Source organism: Coffea arabica, chromosome 3c, assembly GCF_036785885.1.
Source record: "Coffea arabica cultivar ET-39 chromosome 3c, Coffea Arabica ET-39 HiFi, whole genome shotgun sequence".
In the NCBI taxonomy this organism is placed as follows: domain Eukaryota; kingdom Viridiplantae; phylum Streptophyta; class Magnoliopsida; order Gentianales; family Rubiaceae; genus Coffea; species Coffea arabica.
Genome location: NC_092314.1, coordinates 13487952 through 13507531, shown reverse-complemented (window position 1 = coordinate 13507531; position 19580 = coordinate 13487952). Strand labels below are relative to the sequence as shown.

Here is a 19580-nt window from a genome sequence, read left to right as displayed (position 1 = left end):
GGAATACATCTGTTTTTCGAAGAGGTTTTAGACATACCATATCTGATATTTTGGCAAAATAAGAAATATTGAGGCAAGAAATTTCCTTTATTTAGTCGAATGGCTGTAGTGATTTTAGCGACAACTTAAAAAAAGAAAAAGAAAAGAAAAAACTCTCTTCAAACAATTTTAGTTGGTAGAAACTTTAGCAAGTGATGATGATATCTTTGAAAAATTGCCCCAAGAGGAAGGTAAGGAAATAGGAATATTTGCTTGGAAATAAATTTAATGCAAGAAATGATATGATCCCTCTTTAGTTATCCAAAAGAGGAAAAAAAAAACTCCTTTAGGCAATTTTAGTTGGGATAGACTTTAGCAGGTGACAATGATGTCTTTGATCGGGTCCTAAAGCCTATGTGTTCTTTGGGAACTTTTTATGAAATTTTATGTAATTTATTGTAGAATTTGAAAAAAAAAAACTTTTGTGTAGTTTTAAAAAAACCTTCCTTTTCACCTTTTTTTGTCATTCCCTTCCTTTCTCTCCACATTCTCCTCTCTTCTTCCCTTCCTTCTATTCGCCCTTCCCCCTGCCAACCCTCCTTACCCCTCCCCCTTCCCCTCTCCCGCTAGTTAAGCAACTAAATTTGACTCGATGTGGAAGTCATCAGTTCGAGCCTAACTATCCTTAAATTCAGTGTAAGTTTTTCTATTTTTCTTGAAATATCCAAATAATAGGGCAATTTCAAAATTTTTTATGATGATTTTTGAAAGATCTGCTTCTACGATGCTATGCGGCTTAGAATCAAGGAAGTTCTCAACAACAATGCTGGTCCCTTTTCACAATAGAAAGATACTTGAGCAAGATTTTAAAATGACATTTTCTTTTGACCCAAATTTCGAAATGACTAGTCTTGTTAGACCCTAAGAATGGAGCTACTAAAGTGGGACTTCTTAATTAAAAATTTCACTAAGAGTCAAACCTATTGAGTTTATACTTCGGACCTAATGACACAATACTTCCAATTACTTTAACCTCTTTTCTAAAATTCAGAATAAAAAGCTTTTTTCAATAGATGAGATCATACAACTATGTGATTTGTCTGAATCAGGAGATAGTTTTGATTAGGTGATCAGTAAGAGAGAGAAAGGGAGGAGAAGTCAATGAAAAGTGAGGGGGAATAGGGTGCCCGGGAAAAGGAGGTGGGAGAAGAGAGAAGGAAGAGGAAGGGATGGAGGAGAAACAGAAAGAGAGAAGAAAGAGGAAATACAAGGAAAAAAAAAGTGGGAGAAAAGGGAAGGTGCGCTGGCACCAAAGGTAGCACCGACGACAATAGGAGGAGTGAGGGGTGATAGTGGCGGCAGGAAGATGGTGGTAGAAAAGAGAAATGGGTGTGTGAAATACAAGGAAAAAAAAAGTGGGAGAAAAGGGAAGGTGCGCTGGCACCAAAGGTAGCACCGACGACAATAGGAGGAGTGAGGGGTGATAGTGGCGGCAGGAAGGTGGTGGTAGAAAAGAGAAATGGGTGTGTATTTTAAAACCTTTGTAGTGTTTTTAAGGGGTTCCTATAGATAAAGTGGTAAAAAAGTTTGTCTATTAAAAATAGGCAAAAAACATGGAATCCAAGCAAACCCAAAAATCATATTATTAGATATAAGGTTATCAACCCAATAGAAGTTAGCATTAAAGTCGTTATGGCTTTATTGGGTGAAAATTGAGAAAGTAATTCTTTAACTATTAAGGGCTTGTAGTGGTATTTTTATAGGGTGAACCTTTAAAAATGACTATTCCAAAAGTTAATCCAACATAGACTATCAATTTGAATGTTAAAACAACTTGCTTTATAGTTTTGGTGTTTTGTTTTTATACCCCATGCAATCTTGGATAGATAACAATTGGGAGTTATTAGGAGTAATGGTAAAAATTTTATTGTAGACTTATTTTGGGATATTTTTTGAATTTTTACCCTTATCTCTACCTTTCTTCACAACGCCTAACATCTTCCTACCACCTTCTTCCTTCCAAACTACCCCCTCGATACATATTTTACTTGCCACCTCGCCTTATTTGTGTTATCTTTCCTTTTCACTCCCCTCACTTTTTCATCATTTCCCATTTATTTTGCTCCCTCCCCTCTTCGCTTCTAATCTAGAAGATGAAGAAAACATAGAGAGGGAGAAAGAATGGTATAGGTGGGAAATGTGGGAAGAGAAGGAAAAAGGTGTCGGCCTATTGGGTGAAAAGAAGTGGGAAAAGAGGAGGAAGGATATGGAATAGAGAGGAGATAGCTAGGAAAGAGTTAAAAGAAGACAATGGAAGAGATGGTCAGGATTTTGAGGAGTGAGGCAATAGGTGGTTGAGATGGAGATAAGAACGGTGGAGGCCAATAATGGAAGGAAAAGAGATATGTAGTATTGGGTTGTTTTGGAGTTATTTTTTAGTGTATTTACAAGATATTTTCCATGTTTTGAGGAGTATTATTGTAGATGTGTATTTAAAATATACAACTTTGTATGGATTCAAGTTTTTTAAAAATAGTTTTTCAATGAGATAATTTCATAAATCTCCCTTATTTTTTTTTTGTATCACTGAACTCCCCTAAACTTTTAAATATATCACATACCTCCCCTAATTTTTTTGTAACATTTCAATTTATCTAAGGAAAAGTAAGATTAGAAAATGAGGGAAAAAATCATCCCACAGTGCCCTTCTATAGTCCTAATTGTCAATTTATTGCAATTTTGTGTAAAAATAAAAAGGTTGGAAAACAAAGACAACCTACTACTAAAATGCTCCCAAAATATTGCTGCTAAAATATTAATTTATTCAATAAGAATATCAATTCTTGTTTTATCAAGTTGCAAAACTATTTTTATTTCAAGGTGTTTAAGCATTTTTTTTTAGCAGAGGCAGTGTGAGATTTAAGAAGCGAGAAGGGGAAAGGGAGATTTGAGCCTAAGACTTCCAGTTCTTAGAGGATCAACCTTAGTTATTAAAACCAAAACTTCCTCAACAAGGTGTGTAAGCATATATTTGCAGTGAAAAAGGAGAAAACTTAAAATTCTTACATATCTTGATTAGAAAACTACATATATAATGATCAGAGAATTATCTATATCATCTTTGTTTCTCACATATCATGGTTAGAAATTTTTGTCTAAATTGGCACCAAATTTGTATGGCAGTTTTGTTCATAATGATGCTAGAATTATCTTTTTTGTTTTCTATTTTGTTTTTAGATTGTAAAAATAAGGTCAAATATAACTTTTATAAAGTATTTTGATAATACTCGGTGCTTAAATAGCACTAAATTTGTGATGAAGTGTGTTTCTTAATAATGGTGCTAGATTTTTTTATTTTCAAATTGTAAAAATAAGGGTCATACTTTTTCTAAAAATATTTTAATGATAACCATGAAAAATGAGGGTAGAATTGTCAATTAATCACTTATATGTCCACCATTAGATTCCACTTGGTTAATATGGGAGGTAAATGATATTTTTAAATTTCAAGGGAACCCAATAATACTATCATAAACTTCAGAGAAGCTTTCAAAAAACATCAATATATCAAATTCAAGTTTAGAGTAACACATCCCAAAAAAAGGCACACCAAAAAACACCCCAATTACACCTTATAAATAAACCAAAATTATCAAAATAATCTAACCAAAAAATATTTAAAAATTTTCTTTCTCCACCGCCCATCACCCACTTGCCACCTTCTCCCTCCACCATCACCTCTCACCCCTACAATCCTCTCCTTTCTGCCAAATGCTAGTCGCTTTTCCTACCACATTTCCTTGTCTGCCACCTCATCCTTCTCTCTTCTCTTCCCACTCCTTTTCTCTTATTCTCTTCTTCCTTCTTTTTCCTTGCTCTTCTATCCTACTCCACTATCCCACGATCACAACGAAGACGAAGAAAAGGGAAAGATTTAGAGGAAGGAAATAAATTGGAATTATTGAATTTGAAGGATCGAAAGTAGGAGCAGATTTGATTGGACTTGGAAATTGAAATCAACGGTGTTGAGAGCAATAAAAAAGATAGTTTGATATTCTGCTTTGAGTGCCTATCCAAAATGCTCAATAAGTTTCTAAGACACATGCTGTGGACTCTGTTGACTTGTATGCGAATGGTAATTTCTATTTTATTTTTTAAGTTTGTTAGCAAGCTATTGTTATTCGATTATTTCTTTAACAATACCTTGTTTTTTGGGTACAGAGTTTAATAGAGGTCCTTTTTTTTACTTTTTTTTTTTTTACCTCTCCCACTCCCCTGTTCCCTTCTTGCCCCAAACTTACCAGTCAAGATTTGAACTCCGGTCTATTAGGTGGGAATTCAACTCTCTGACCACTTACCTCCACAACTAGTGGTTAAGTTTAATAAAGGTCACAAGTGAAAAAATATCTCATGTTAGAAACAGAAAACACTGTAAGCATAAATAACGAATTCAAAATCAAATATCCTAATATAATATTGAGGAAGCTATTTTGGATGATCGTAAAATCTTGCACTCAATAAAAATTTAGAAAGCATTGTAAAAAAAAGTAAGTACTCTTAAATGGCTTAGGAAGATCCAATTCATCTATAGGTTATATTTTCCTATTAGATTTATAAATGATCACATTACAAGTAAGATTTTTTAACAATTCTATAAGGTATTTTTGGGAAAAACTCAGTCTAAGTTTTGTTGTATAACATAGACTCTAGAAAAGATTTAAAAAAGGATGCGATTGTAAAACAAAGTAGGACTTATTAGTGAAAATAAGTAAAACAAAATTATTAATACTAGTAGGAGGTGCACCGTGCTTTATGCTAGTGGATCAGAATGTGAAGTTAAAGATTGTGATATTACTTATACTATAAAATATCAACGAAAAACTAGTAACTTTAACATTGGGTGTAATTTGGAATCCCTAACTACCACATTGCTAAAGTTCCCCTTAACAAAAGGTATGGTTTAGAGAGATATTGTCATTTGAATTCAACAAAAGAATAAATATGTGAAGGCTTGAGTAAAGTGAGACACCTATTAATGTAGTATAAGGCAATACACACACACACACAGATACACTTGCACATATATACCCTCCACCCCTCTCCACACCCAACTGTTAGGCACAAGATTTGAATTTTAAATTTGACAGCAAAAAAAACGCTAAGAGTTCTCCCCCGACCACTTGGTTGACCCCATTGGTTAGCATGAGGCAATATATTATATATTCTTAAATGTAGTTATTATAAGCTATTTAATGACCGAAAAAGGAAATCCCATAGTAGTCATAAAAAAAACAAGAAAGGCGCAATTGGAAGAAAGAAATCTAAAGTAAAATAACTGTTTGCCTTGCTTAATTTTAATTACACTACAAGTTTTTGATTTAATCTTATTTCTATAAAGCTAAATTCTTAATTAGTTAGAAATAATAGACATATTTGCTTGAATTTTCACTAAATAATCATGTCAAAGAGAAATTGGTTAGGAATCAGATGGCAATTGTAGTCCACAAAACTATAGATGTTATAAGAAATGTAACTCAAAACCTATATTTAGTCTAATCAACTCATTAAAGGTATAATCCAACTTTTAGAGGTAAACTAAGGAGATGTTTGGTTTAGTGGATTTAGGGGACAATGAGTGTCATTAATAATGAGTGTGTTTGGATAGGAGATTATTTGAAATATTATTTGAAATAATCATTAAATTATTTTTTTATGATGTGATGTATACGAAACAAAAAATTAAACAATCTGTCTAATGAGTGCCCTAAGGGACCCCTTGCACTAGTTCTAAATTGACAATTTCTTGTTTTCAGAAAATTAGACTAAAATGAACTTATTTTTCTCATTTTTGTTGGAAATCTAGTTTACTTAAGGCTATTTGAAAGTTTGTTAACAGTTCAGTATTTGCTATCAACTCTGGATAACTTTGATTCCAAATAGAGTAATTTCTATTTAGATTTTCAAGATCTTGCAATGACTAATTTTTATTGGAGACTAGTTTATGGATAAGCCCACTTGGTTCATACACTTTTTTATAGCTTAAGTGGTGTTTCTTTGATGTCTGTTCAGTACGTGTTATATATACACTTGCATATGTATATCAATGTATGTATTTATATGTCAATTTATTTGCGCTGTTAAAACTTATTGATTCTTCCGTGGTTTAATTTCCATTGAAAGTGCTCTCCTATGATATATTCATTTATATTATTTTCGTTACATCTAACATTTTGCAATAATTGGAGACTACATCTAATTTTAGTGTATCAAAAGTGCTTAATTTCATATGATTATGCTTGATCAATTCTAGAATCTAATTATGCAAGCAATTATTAATTTCATCTGAAGATGGATAGAATGATGAATTAAGTGCAACACAAGTGGTGAAAATAAAAATAAGTATTTTTGAACTAACGACGAGGTCGTGCACTTATTCAAGCGCTATAAAAAGATGGCTTCAAACCCTTTGTATAAGACCAATGGTGGCTTTAAGAATGAGTACATGATTGAGTTGCACAAAGATTATTCAACAAAAGATTTTTAACTTCACAAAATAAGTTGATCCTCACATTGATTCAATTAGAAATGCTAAGACGTAAAAAAACAATTAGAAGTGAAAGGCAATGGTATGGCAGTTAGATCAAGGTACTAATACTTAATTTTCTTTGATCTTCAAATCAGATTTTGTTGAGTTACTAATTTTTTTTTAACTGCAATTGTTATAAAGATAGAAGGAAGCAAAGGGGTTTTGGAACATGAGGTTTCCCTATTTCGATGATTTGAAAAATATTTATGAAAATAGGTAAAGTAATTGGAGAAGCATTGGAGGACTTTGTAGATGTTATTAATAATTTGAAAGTTGAGAAAAAAATCTAAAACTAATTATGTCAACCTTGAAAATGATAAAAAATTAATGTGACATTAAAAAAGTGAAAGGAACATGGACTTAATGTAAGAAAGAAAGCCAAGAAGTTGAAAACATCTATATCCTTTGTTAGATTCATGACTAAAGGATTATCTCTCATATTGGTCCGAGAAATAAAGAAAGAGCTGTTAATATATAAATAAGGGCCTGAGGCCTAATAGTTTAAGTCAAAGTTGAACTTTTAGTGAGCTTTCTCGAGATATTTCTTTCCTAACAAGTGGTATCAGAGTTTTAGGTTGCGATACTGGATTAATCACGAGCAAGTGAATTTTTCTTGAAATTGGACCGGTGGAAATTCTCTTCTTGATAATAGATCGAAGTGACAAAGTCCTAAGAAATTTAGCTAGTGTTGGATCAGATGCACCATGAGTTTGGCAGAGGGTCTAGTTGGTGTTAGACGCCAAGGGTTGGCAAGGGTCCATAAATTCAGTTTGAATGTTGAAGAAGAGTGAGTCCATGATTGGAAGAAGAGATGACCTTAGGTATTAACGTGAGCTTGCATTGAGTATTAAAGTGAATTCGGGGAAGAACTTGTAAACTTGGGTTTAATGTGAGAGCTTACTCACAAAGGGAGAGATTTGTTAGGTTCATGAGTAAAGAATTATGTTCCATGTTGGTCCGAAAAATAGAGAAAGAGCGGTTAATATGTAAGTAAGGACTTGAGACCTAATACCTAAGTCAGAGTTGGATTCTTGACTTACACATTGGTTTCTTTAGTGGGTTCTCTCAAAATGTTTCTTCCTAACATCCTTACATGTGAAGCATAATTTGAAATGATAACAAATAAATTTGTTATGTTGATTGATGTAATTTATTCTCATTTTGCTAACAAAGCTAAAACTATGATCGATAAAGACTAAAAAAGAACTAGCATTTGATCGGAGTAACTTGCAAAGTTTTATGAAACTTTACATTTTAAATAGAAAATGCTTAAGAGCAATGGATATTTTAGCCGTTGCACTTACCAAACTTTCAGCATATATGAAGAGGCAATATATTATAAATTTACTTTATCCTAATACTTAGTAGTTGTTCTAGTTCTACTTATTACGAAAATAGTGAACCACCTTCACTAGTATTATGATTAATGACAAAGTTTCTTTTATATGATTTGGTAGCAACATATAACCTCTTACTTGTCATTTTTATAGTACTATTATTCGAGTCGGGTTGAGTTCGAGTAGTTGAAGTTCGAACTTGACTTGTGCATATTTCGAGTTAGGCTTGCCTTCACTTGATAACATTAATGAGCTGATGACAGGTGCCGAACCTGTGCAGTAATAAATACCTGTTTAAATAAACTATAATTTCTGTAGATAGTGATAAGCAGGGTCGAATCCACAGGGATTGGGGATAATTTATTTCTTTTAGAGTCCGAAGTATGGGGGGTTTTGGATTAAGTGCTAACTAAATAATTTAACTGCATAAAATAATTGATTAAGAGGAATAATTAAGGGAAAACTCTAGCCAAGGGTACACTTCAGAAATGGTTCAGGCACTGATCATTGATTCACAGATAATTCCACATTTATTAATAGATTAGTTATAGTTGTCATGCACGCGATAAACAACCAACCTTTCCTTAATTTCTCGATAGTTAAGGTACGACCGTTAACTATTTCTCTAACCCAAAAACAACCCTAGGTACGACCGTAGGATTTAATTTCTAGATTGCATTAATAATTAGAAAGACCCAATCCTAACTAACAAACACGCTACGAGGGTTTGTTTAACCTAGATCGTATGCTCCCCTGACATAAATCCAATTACGCCAGTTGCTACTAAAATAGAGATAACGAACAATTACGGATTCAATTACCTCTATTTAGCAAAATAGCCTATATGAATAATTAATTATTGCGCACTAATCAATCATACATAAGGACTAAAACAATTAAAAACATGAAACACATAAATACCAATAAATGAGGAAGCGCGATTAAAATAATTTCGATCTCACAGTAATTGTTGAACCAAGTCTTCAGTTGTCCCCTTGACTAGAATTAAGAGGTTAGTCCTCCATTAATGGAGAACAACCATGCGAAAGAGCTAAGAAAAGAAAACTAAAACTATGCTAAAAGCCTAAACTAAAACTATTGATTCGCCAACCTCTCGTACGTTTCTCCCTTTTTAAAGCCAAAAGAAAGTCTAATGCTATCTCTAGTGGTCCCCACACCAAATCCAAAGTCCAATTCCATTTCACAAGCTTTGTACGTTTCTTTTCCTAGAGTCCAAATGACTCATGCTTCTTATCCGTGGTCCCCGCACCAATGAGAGTCAAAGTGCAAGAAGAAAGCCCTGCCAAATTCCTTGTATTACGTTTTCTCTTGATAGGACTCTTAGTCAGCAAAAGAAAAAGGGAAATGAACGTCCGATTCTTCTTAGCAATGTGGGCCAGGTCTGTGGAGTATTTAGAAGTCTCTATTTTCTCCAGAAAATATCTCCTTTTTTTTTGTAGTTTTCTGCTCAATTTCCTGAAATTAAGTCCAGATACCAAATATAAGTAAATATTAATAATTAAAACAATATTTGGCAAGGACAAAGGGAAAATTAATAATAAAATAATCAACAATTAACACCCTATCAGCTGAGGACCCAGGTCCAAGATCGATTCGTCAAATTTGATGTCAAACTTCAGCTTGACTCATTTAACATTAACAAGTCAAGCTCATTAGAGCTCAAGCTCGAGCTTGAAAATCTTATGATCAATTGTCACAAGCCAGTTTACAAGTAATAACCAAAATGCCTATCAAATAAATGCCAACATTTCAATTCACAAACATGAAACACCAAGAAATTTCAACAATTCTAAATGTTAAACAGTCAACTCCAAGCCTCCAAAGTAAATGTAGAAGTTTAAAAGAAAACAAAGCATTCAAGTGATTATATTAGTTCATAGAAAGTGTAAACTTCAATATAAGTACGAATCTGAAACAAGTCTTAATGTAATTCTAAAACAAGAACATTGTAGCAGATTAGGCAAATTAGCCTCCAAATTCTAGCCCTAAATGACACATTAGCCTCCAAGTTTCAACTTCCAAATAAGTAGCACTAGCCACTAAATGATAGCAACCACCAAATGACAACAGTATCAGCCACCAAAATTCAGCTTTCATTCAATTTTCAGGTGATTCAATTTCATGATATATAGATAATGTAGCAACATCCTACGGTTCCTAGGAAATAAAAACAACAAAGTCATTGTAGTCTCTAAAAATAAAACCTATAGAACTTACAAATGAAGTAAAATATCTAACCAAATAAACTAGCACTAAAAGGTGTATTACACTATGCTTATACTTTATAATCTATGTGCTGTTTTTCTTCAAATTTTATTGATTTGTTCTATATTTCTTGGTACTTGTGTTCTAAGATAGCTAGAAAACTCGATGCCCCTTCAAAACCAACCCAGGCATAAAATAAACATATAAAACTTACAGATAATCAGAGTACTCTTTTGATGCGAAAGTTTTGAATATTTATTGAACTTGTTGAATGGAAGTGTGTACAAAGAAATTTTAAAACTGAGAAAGAAGAGGTTTACAGAGAGAGAGTTCTAAGATAGCTAGAAAACTCAATGCCCCTTCTTCTGTTTTTGAATTCTATTTATCGAAACTTCTATTTTTGAATTTCATTTGCATTTGCGTGCCGACACTTTTATTTGACTTTCATTTGCTTTTCTTGCTAACACCTTATCTTCTCCTGATTGGTCACTTTTGAGATTCTTATCTTATCTTGAAATTGGCATCTTGAAGTTGGCCGACAATTTGATAAAAAGTCTGTCGGGTCTTGAGCACATGGATCACCAAAAGGATCAAAAGTAGATTCTGATGATGATCTCGTTGACTCATCTTTTTTGTCTTCTTCTTTTTTGTCTTGGTTTTGCAAATAATTCAGATATTCTTTGAGCATTTTTGGATTTTGCATCATTTTTTTCATCAAGAAGTCATTTGCAATTGTTTCCGTTGTTGAGCAACTTTTTTCTTTTTCTTTCTTTTGTGGCGTTGTTGGAATATTAACTCCTTTGGTGTTTTGCTGATTTGGACTTGTCCATTTGAGCTTCTCTCTTGTCTCTAAGAATCTTAAAACATTCTTCTGATCACAGAATTATTGATTGAATCCTATCCACCATTTGATCTTGAATTTTCGGATTAGTGACATTGGAAGTGGTTTTTCAAGTTCTTGACGAACTTTGAAACTCCAACAAAAAATCCATGGTACTTTGAATTTCATGTGGAATAGTATTGGCCTTGTATACTCTTCCCTCCTTGCTTTTTTGAGATATGTTTGGAATCCCATAAGGATACTTGGAGGTAGAATTTCCTTTTGAAAACCAAACCATTGCCACCAATGATTGAACCAAATTGAGAATTCTCTGCTGCAACTTTCTTTGAATGTAAAAAAATCATGAGTGGTTGAATGGTCTGTACAAAAAAGCACGATATCATGCCATTTTATAATCTTGATAAGTAAATCTATTTGGAATGAATTTGACTGAGAAGGATTTCTTTGAATAAAGAAAAGTCCATTCATTGGGAGAACAAACTTTCTTCATAATGCATTTTGAATGGCTAATTATCTCTGGATTCTTTTTATCTTGAATAGGGAAAATCTCAACAGATTGAGTATCTGTGAGAATTAATTCATAATAATTCAGATTTTTTTATGAATCATCTGGTTGCCAGAAACATTTTGAAGGGAAAAGTCTTTGAGTAAAAGAGTTAAGTGCATTGTAAAGAGGCACTTCTTGGAATCTGATTAGAGTAATATGTTGAGTAAATGGTTTTATAAAATAAGAATTTTTATTGAATTTTTTTGGAATTTTTGGAATTTGTTGAATGGGTCTTATTTGAGAAGAAGTTGGAGTACAAGCAGCTTGACTATAAGACAATACTGGAAAAATATTAAAACAAAGAATAGATAATGAAGAATTAGGATATGAAAGAATATTAAAACAAAGAATAGATAATTTAAAAGAAGAATTAATAAGATTTCATTCAGGAACATGGTCAACAGAAGAATTACTCTACTATTAAAAAAGAAATTCTATCTATAGTATTATGTATATCAAAATTTAAGGATGATTTATACAACAAAAACTTCTTGTTAAGAATAGACTGTAAATCAGCAAAGGAAGTTTTACAAAAAAGATGTTCAAAATATAGTTTCAAAACAAATTTTTGCTAGATGGCAAGCAATTTTATCAGTATTTGATTTTAAAATAGAATTTATTAAAGGAGAAAATAATTATTTTCCTTATTTTTTGACAAGAGAGTTTTTACAGGGAAATGGAGCAAATTAAGGAATTGATCAAAACAATTCGAAAAAGATACAATGATAGAAACAATACGAGTAGATACCTTCGTATTATTTCAAGAGATTCAACACATTATATAATTCAAGGAGAGAATTTTAAGAGAATTGAAGTTTATGATATTCCCAAGTATGATGAAGTGAGAGTAAGACCCACAAGAGCTATCATTAGCCTTAAAGAAAGATATTTTGCAAGAAGGAGAATGATTGATAGTGATATATTACAAAGAGATTGGACTATAAAAGTCTTTCAAGAAGACAAAAAAAGGATAGAAAAATATAATTATGAGATCAAAGAGAAGAAGAAAAAATTAAGTTCTATTATTTGTTAATTTTGCATGATCATGGATTCAAAAGCAGGAAGTTCTAAACCTAAGACTCCTCAAAATTATGAGATGAGTCTTACTCCTGTAACTCAAAATAGATTTCAATTATTGCAAGATTTTCCAGCATTGTCTTATAGTCAAGTTGCTTGTACTCTAAATTCTTCTAAAATAAAACCCATTCAACAAATTCCAAAAATTTCAGAAAAATCCAATGAAAATTCTTATTTTACGAAACCATTTACTCAACATATCACTCTAACCAGATTGCAGGAAGTGTCTCTTTACAATGCACTTAACTCTTTTATTCAAAGACTTTTCCCTTCAAAATGTTTCTGGTAACCAGATGATTCATAAAAAAATCTGGATTATTATGAATTAATTCTCACAGATACTCAATCTGTTGAGATTTTCCCTATTCAAGATAAAAAGAATCCAGAGATAATTAGCCATTCAAAATGCATTATGAAGAAAGTTTGTTCTCCCAATGAATGGACTTTTCTTTATTCAAAGAAATCCTTCTCAGTCAAATTCATTCCAAATAGATTTACTTATCAAGATTATAAAATGGCATGATATCGTGCTTTTTTGTACAGACCATTCAACCACTCATGATTTTTTTACATTCAAAGAAAGTTGCAGCAGAGAATTCTCAATTTGGTTCAATCATTGGTGGCAATGGTTTGGTTTTCAAAAGGAAATTCTACCTCCAAGTATCCTTATGGGATTCCAAACATATCTCAAAAAAGCAAGGAGGGAAGAGTATACAAGGCCAATACTATTCCACATGAAATTCAAAGTACCATGGATTTTTTGTTGGAGTTTCAAAGTTCGTCAAGAACTTGAAAAACCACTTCCAATGTCACTAATCCGAAAATTCAAGATCAAATGGTGGATAGGATTCAATCAATAATTCTGTGATCAGAAGAATGTTTTAAGATTCTTAGAGACAAGAGAGAAGCTCAAATGGACAAGTCCAAATCAGCAAAACACCAAAGGAGTTAATATTCCAACAATGCCACAGAAGAAAGAAAAAGAAAAAAGTTGCTCAACAACGGAAACAATTGCAAATGACTTCTTGATGAAAAAAATGATGCAAAATTCAAAAATGCTCAAAGAATATCTGAATTATTTGCAAAACCAAGACAAAAAAGATGAGTCAGCTGGATCGTCATCAGAATCTAGTTTTGATCCTTTTGGTGGTCCATGTGCTCAAGACCCGACAAACTTTTGATAAAGCTGTCTGCCAACTTCAAGATGCTAATTTCAAGATAAGATAAGAATCTCAAGAGAACCAATCAGAAGAAAATAAGGTGTTAGCAAGAAAAGCAAATGAAATTCAAATAAAAGTGTCGGCATGCAAATGCAAATGAAATTCAATGATAGAAGTCTCTATAAATAGAATTCAAGAACAAGAGGAAGGGGCATCGAGTTTTCTAGCCATCTTAGAACTCTCTCTGCAAACTTCTTCTCAGTCTTTAAATTTTCTTTGTGCGCACTTTCATTCCACAAAGTTTAATAAAGATTCAAAATTCGATTTGGTTTCAAGAAACTTCCGCATCAAAAGAGTTCTCTGATTATCTGTAAGTTTTATATGCTTATTATATTGCCTGGTTAATTCTTAACTCACTGTCTGTGAATCTGCAAAGGCATCTCCTGTATGCTTTTCACTGGAAATTGGTGTCTTTCCTTTGCTCCACAAATTAATGGATTTTCACACAACCATGTCTTTGACCTAAAGATAGACTTGCATACAAGAAGGAATAAGAAAAGAACATACACAATCTTTCCAAAATAATAAAACTTTTTTGACCCATAAGTAAATGTATCGTCTGTGTCTAGAACAAAAGCAGGGTTCTAATGAACACTGATTAAAAAATTTACTATTTAAACAGGCATACAATAGAAACAATCTCTCTAAAAGTAGAGGAATAATCATGAGCAGCAAAAAATAACTCTGAAAGATCACTTATACTCCAAGTGAGCAGGCAACTTAATATGAGTTGTCGATCCAGAATTTACAAGAAGAAAATAGGATGCTCAGAGACGCATTTTGTTTAAAGTAGAAAATTCAATAAATTTCACGTTGTTGTTACCTTAAATCAAACCATTTTCCTTTGAAAAAAAGGATTAACTAAATGTAAAATTAGTGGTACACATTCAGACAAATGTACTCAATACCTATAATTACTATCTGAAACCCTACTATCTACATATTCTGTCTGACGCTTGAAATTCGGTGGTAGAAGTAGAGGCATTAGACTTCTTACATATGGGCGTGATCGTTTTGGTTCTTTCATACATCCAGAAGAAAGGTTGTACTAACTCAAAAACTTTTAGCAATATTTTTTCTCAGTCCTACACAGATGGAAAGGATCAAAATATAGTCAAACAATTTTTGGTCAAACATGCATAAGTTAGTTTATACAAATCTAGAATTCTATTAGATTCAGAGGGCATTATGGTATTCATTACTATTTCCTAAGGATTTCAAGACATGTACCTGAATATAATGCAAAAGAGCAGAATTTTCATCACTTGGATTAAGACCTTCTGCATTATAGGAGTAATTTAAGCCCCTTACAAGCTTGACAACTCTAGTAGACAAATGCTGAGATGCAAAAAAAAGCCAAGGATAAAGGCTGGGGACCCTTGTAAAAGACATCTTCAATGTGTTGTATGATCGATTCTGGTTCCTTTGGTTCAATATTTCCTGAAAAAAGGTGACAGTTACAAAAGTTCGATTCATAAGCTAAAGCCAGTTAATAATCTAGAAAAAGCCAATCTATAGTAACCTGCAATATAGCATTCCAAGAAGGTCCTTGATAGCATCTGTGGATAAAATTTAAGAAGGTTGTCAACTTGAAGATGTGGAAGAACTTCAAGTTGCTCAGTCCATGGCAATGCTTGGTCATGTAAAATCAATGAGCAGTAATACATAGCCTGCTGATAAGGTTGTTGGAACTTGAAATTTTGATAATCTTTTGTCACCATCTCCTATCAGAAAGTAAAGGAAAGAAGTTATGGTGAAAACATCTGATAAAAGTGTTTGAAAGATCCAACTAAACATCAGAAGCATTTGCTGTTTTGCAGCTATATTATTACCACTTTTTGCTTATTCATGTCAATTCTCCCACTCTTTCTGATGTATGTACATCATTCAGTACTTTATTTCAACATTTTAAACAACTCAACTACCAAATTTCAGCCATTAGGGAGAACATTTAAAACAAGAGAGAAGAGAGCCAATTCCCCAGTAGTTCCACAAGATTATATGCAACTGGCCACATCTACAAGCAATGTTGCAATACTTGATATTCTGCAATGTATAATCTAGCTTATAAAAGTTGGCAACCACTACCTAGAACCAACAAATCAATTAGCCAATGACCATAATTTGAGAAACAAGTCTCTGACATTAAATCAGTGCTATAAAGGTTCTTTTGTATGGATTGCATATTCTGCTATTATCATAATGCATATGTTTGAATTCCTATAACAAGTGGCATTAATTGTTTTGGTATATTTTTTATCAGCTTAAACTTATTGCATGTGGTTTATCATGTTAAAGTGAGGAAAATATAGTTCTATTCCTGTATCATACTGACATTTGTCATTCCTTTACATTTTTGATTTGGTGAATTTCTCAAATAAAAGATATAAAAGAGCTTTCTTTATCTTTACAATAATTTTGATCGGGGAAAAATTTACTAGAGGATGATTAGATGACTAGAAGATCAAGGTAACTGATATTGTATTAGCTGTTCACAAGACTTGATGAACAATTGAGACTAGTGTGTGTCAACATAGATAAAAGTTATTTGACTAACAAAAGGATAATGGAAATACAAACTATACTTCTCAATGCATAACACATTCCTTTCCTATCATTATCACTTAATAGACAATCAACTGTATCTTTTGTTTTGAAAAAAATATTTTTATCGCAAATGTTTATGAACCACTTGGTTCCAAATCCAACAAGCATAAAAATTTCATTTTCACCAGTTAACATGATTTTCAAAATGATGATGCATATGATACTATTCTAAATCATCTCCAAAAAGCCAGCAATCTTCATACAGCATAGCCAAATCGACTCTTTTTAATGACAGTATTGAGAAAATAAACTAAAAAGACTTGAGCTTTTGAAAGACAAAAAGAAGAAACAGGCAGAAGCAGATAATGATAGAAAGTTAAGCTGTAATAAGTGGTTGACAGTATATACAAAAAGAAAGTTAGTTCTGACCTTAATTACAGAAAATCTGCCAAGTTTTACTTCGAAAAATTGTTGGAGTAGTAGTTGGCTGTTTTGTCCATTTAAACTTGTCCCCAGTTGTTAGGAATCTTATCACATTTGCCTGGTCTCCATATTTTTGCTTGAATCCTGTCCACCATTTAATCTTGAATTCTCTGACTAGTGACATTGGAAGTGGTTTTTCTAGATCTTGATGAATTTTGAAACTCCAGCAAAATATCCATGGTATTTTGAACTCCATATGGAATAATATTGGCCTTGTATATTCCTCCCCCCTTGCTTTTTTGAGATAGGTTTGAAATCCCATCAGAACATTTGGAGGTAGGATTTCTGGTTGAGAACCAAACCATTTCCACCAGTGGTTGAACCAAATTGGAAATTCTTTGCTGCAACTTTCTTTGAATGTAAAAAATCATGAATGATTGAATGCTCGATACAAAAAAGCACGATACCATGCCATTTTGTAATCTTGATAAGTAAATCCATCTGGAATAAATCTGACTGAGAAAGATTTCTTTGAATAAAGAGAAGTCCATTCGTTGGGAGAACAAACTTTCTTTATTATACACTTTGAGTGGCAAATAATATTGGGATTCTTTTTGTCTGGAATAGGGAATATTTCTACAGATTGGGTATCTGTAAGAATTAATTCATAATAATCCAAATTTTTTGAGGGATCATCTGGTTGCCAATAACATTTTTGAGGAAACTTTTTATTCAAAGACTTTTCCCTTCAAAATGTTTCTGGCAATTAGATGATTCATCAAAAAATCTGGATTATTATGAATTAATTCTCACAGATACTAAATCTGTTGAGATTTTTCCTATTCAAGATAAAAAGAATCTAGAGATAATTAGCCATTCAAAATGCATTATAAAGAAAGTTTGTTCTCCCAATGAATGGATTTCTCTTTATTCAAAGAAATCCTTCTCAGTCAGATTCATTCCAACTGGGTTTACTTATCAAAATTATAAAATGGCATGATATCATGCTTTTTTGTGCAGACCATTCAATCATTCAAGATTTTTTACATTCAAAGAAAGTTGTTCATGAGAATTTCCAATTTGGTTCAATCATTGGTGGCAATGGTTTGGTACTCAAAAGGAAATTCTACCTCCAAATGTACTTATGAGATTCCAAACATATCTCAAAAAAGCAAGGGGGGAAGAGTGTATAAGGCCAATACTATTCCACATGGAATTCAAAGTACCATGAATTTTTTGCTGGAGTTTCAAAGTTTATCAAAAACTTGAAAAATCACTTCCAATGTCACTAGTCCGAGAATTCAAGATCAAATGGTGGATAGGATTCAATCAAGAATTCTTTGACCAGAAGAATGTTTTAAGATTTTTAGAGATTGGAGAGAAGCTCAAATAGACAAATTCGAATCAGCAAAACATTAAAGGAGTTAATATTCCAACAACGTCACAGAAGAAAGAAAAAAGAAAAAGTTGCTCAACAACAGAAACAATTGCAAATGACTTTTTGATGAAAAAGATGTTGCAAAATCTAGAAATGCTCAAAGAATATCTGAATTATTTGCAAAATCAAGACAAAAAGAAGAAGACAAAAAATATAAGTCAGCGGGATCGTCATCAAAATCTACTTTTGATCCTTTCGGTGGTCCATGTGCTCAAGACCCGACAGACTTTTGATAAAATTATCGGCCAACTTCAAGATGCCAATTTCAAAATAAGATAAGAATCTCAAAAATGACTAATCAGGAGGAGATTAGGTGTCGGCAAGAAAAGCAAATGAAATCTCAAATGAAATTCAAGTCTCTATAAATAGAATTCAAGAACAGAAGAAGGGGCATCGAGTTTTCTAACTATCTTAGAACTCTCTTTCTGTAAATCTCTTCTTTCTCAGTTTTAAAATTTCTTTGTACGCACTTCCATTCAACATGTTCAATAAAGATTCAATGCTTTCGCATCAAAAGAGTACTCTGATTATTTGTAAGTTTTATATGCTTATTTTATGAGTTAAGTGCATTGTAAAGAGGTACTTTTTGAAATCTGGTTAAAGTAATATGTTGAATAAATGGTTTCGTAAAATAAGAATTTTCATTAGATTTTTCTAGGGTTCTTGGAATTTGTTGAATGCGTCTTATTTGAGAAGAAGTTGGAGTACGAGCAGCTTGACTATAAGACAACGCTGAAAAATCTGGCAATAATTGAAATCTATTTTGAGTTACAGGAGTAAGACTCACCTCATAATCTTGAGGAGTTTTAGGTCTAGAACTTCCTGCAATTGAATCCATGATCCTGTAAAATTAACAAATAATAGAACTTAATTTTTTCTTTTTCTCTTTGATTTCATAATTATATCTTTCTATCCTTTCTTTGTCTTCTTGAAAAACTTTTATAGCCCAATCTCTTTGTAATATATCACTATCAATCATTCTTTTTCTTGTAAAACATCTTTCTTTAAGGCTAATGATAGCTCTTGAGGGTCTTACTCTCACTTCATCATACTTGGGAATATCATAGACTTCAATTCTCTTAAAATTCTCTCCTTGAATTACATAATGTGTTGTATCTCTTGAAATAATACGAAAATGTCTCCTCGCATTGTTTCTATCATTGTATCTTTTTCGAATTGTTTTGATCAATTCCTTAATTTGCTCCATTTCCTTATAAAAACTCTCTTGTCAAAAAATCAGGAAGAGAATTCTTGGTACTTGTGGATTTTGAATTATAAATTCACTACGTATAGTAATTTCGTTCCATTTTAATCTTTTTGGAGCATAAATTGTAGGTCTGTCTGCATCAACTCCTAAAT

General features: G+C 32.4%; 1 long non-coding RNA gene across 1 annotated transcript; it reads right to left on the bottom strand.

Annotated features, from left to right (window-relative positions):
- Window positions 1-15068: 15068 nt before the first annotated feature.
- Window positions 15069-16831, bottom strand: LOC113736077 (uncharacterized). Its single transcript, XR_003459587.2, has 3 exons — window positions 16790-16831; window positions 15336-15537; window positions 15069-15253 (listed from the first exon to the last, which is right to left on the bottom strand). It is a non-coding gene; the product is annotated as an uncharacterized lncRNA (long non-coding RNA).
- Between the last annotated feature and the right edge of the window lie 2749 nt (window positions 16832-19580).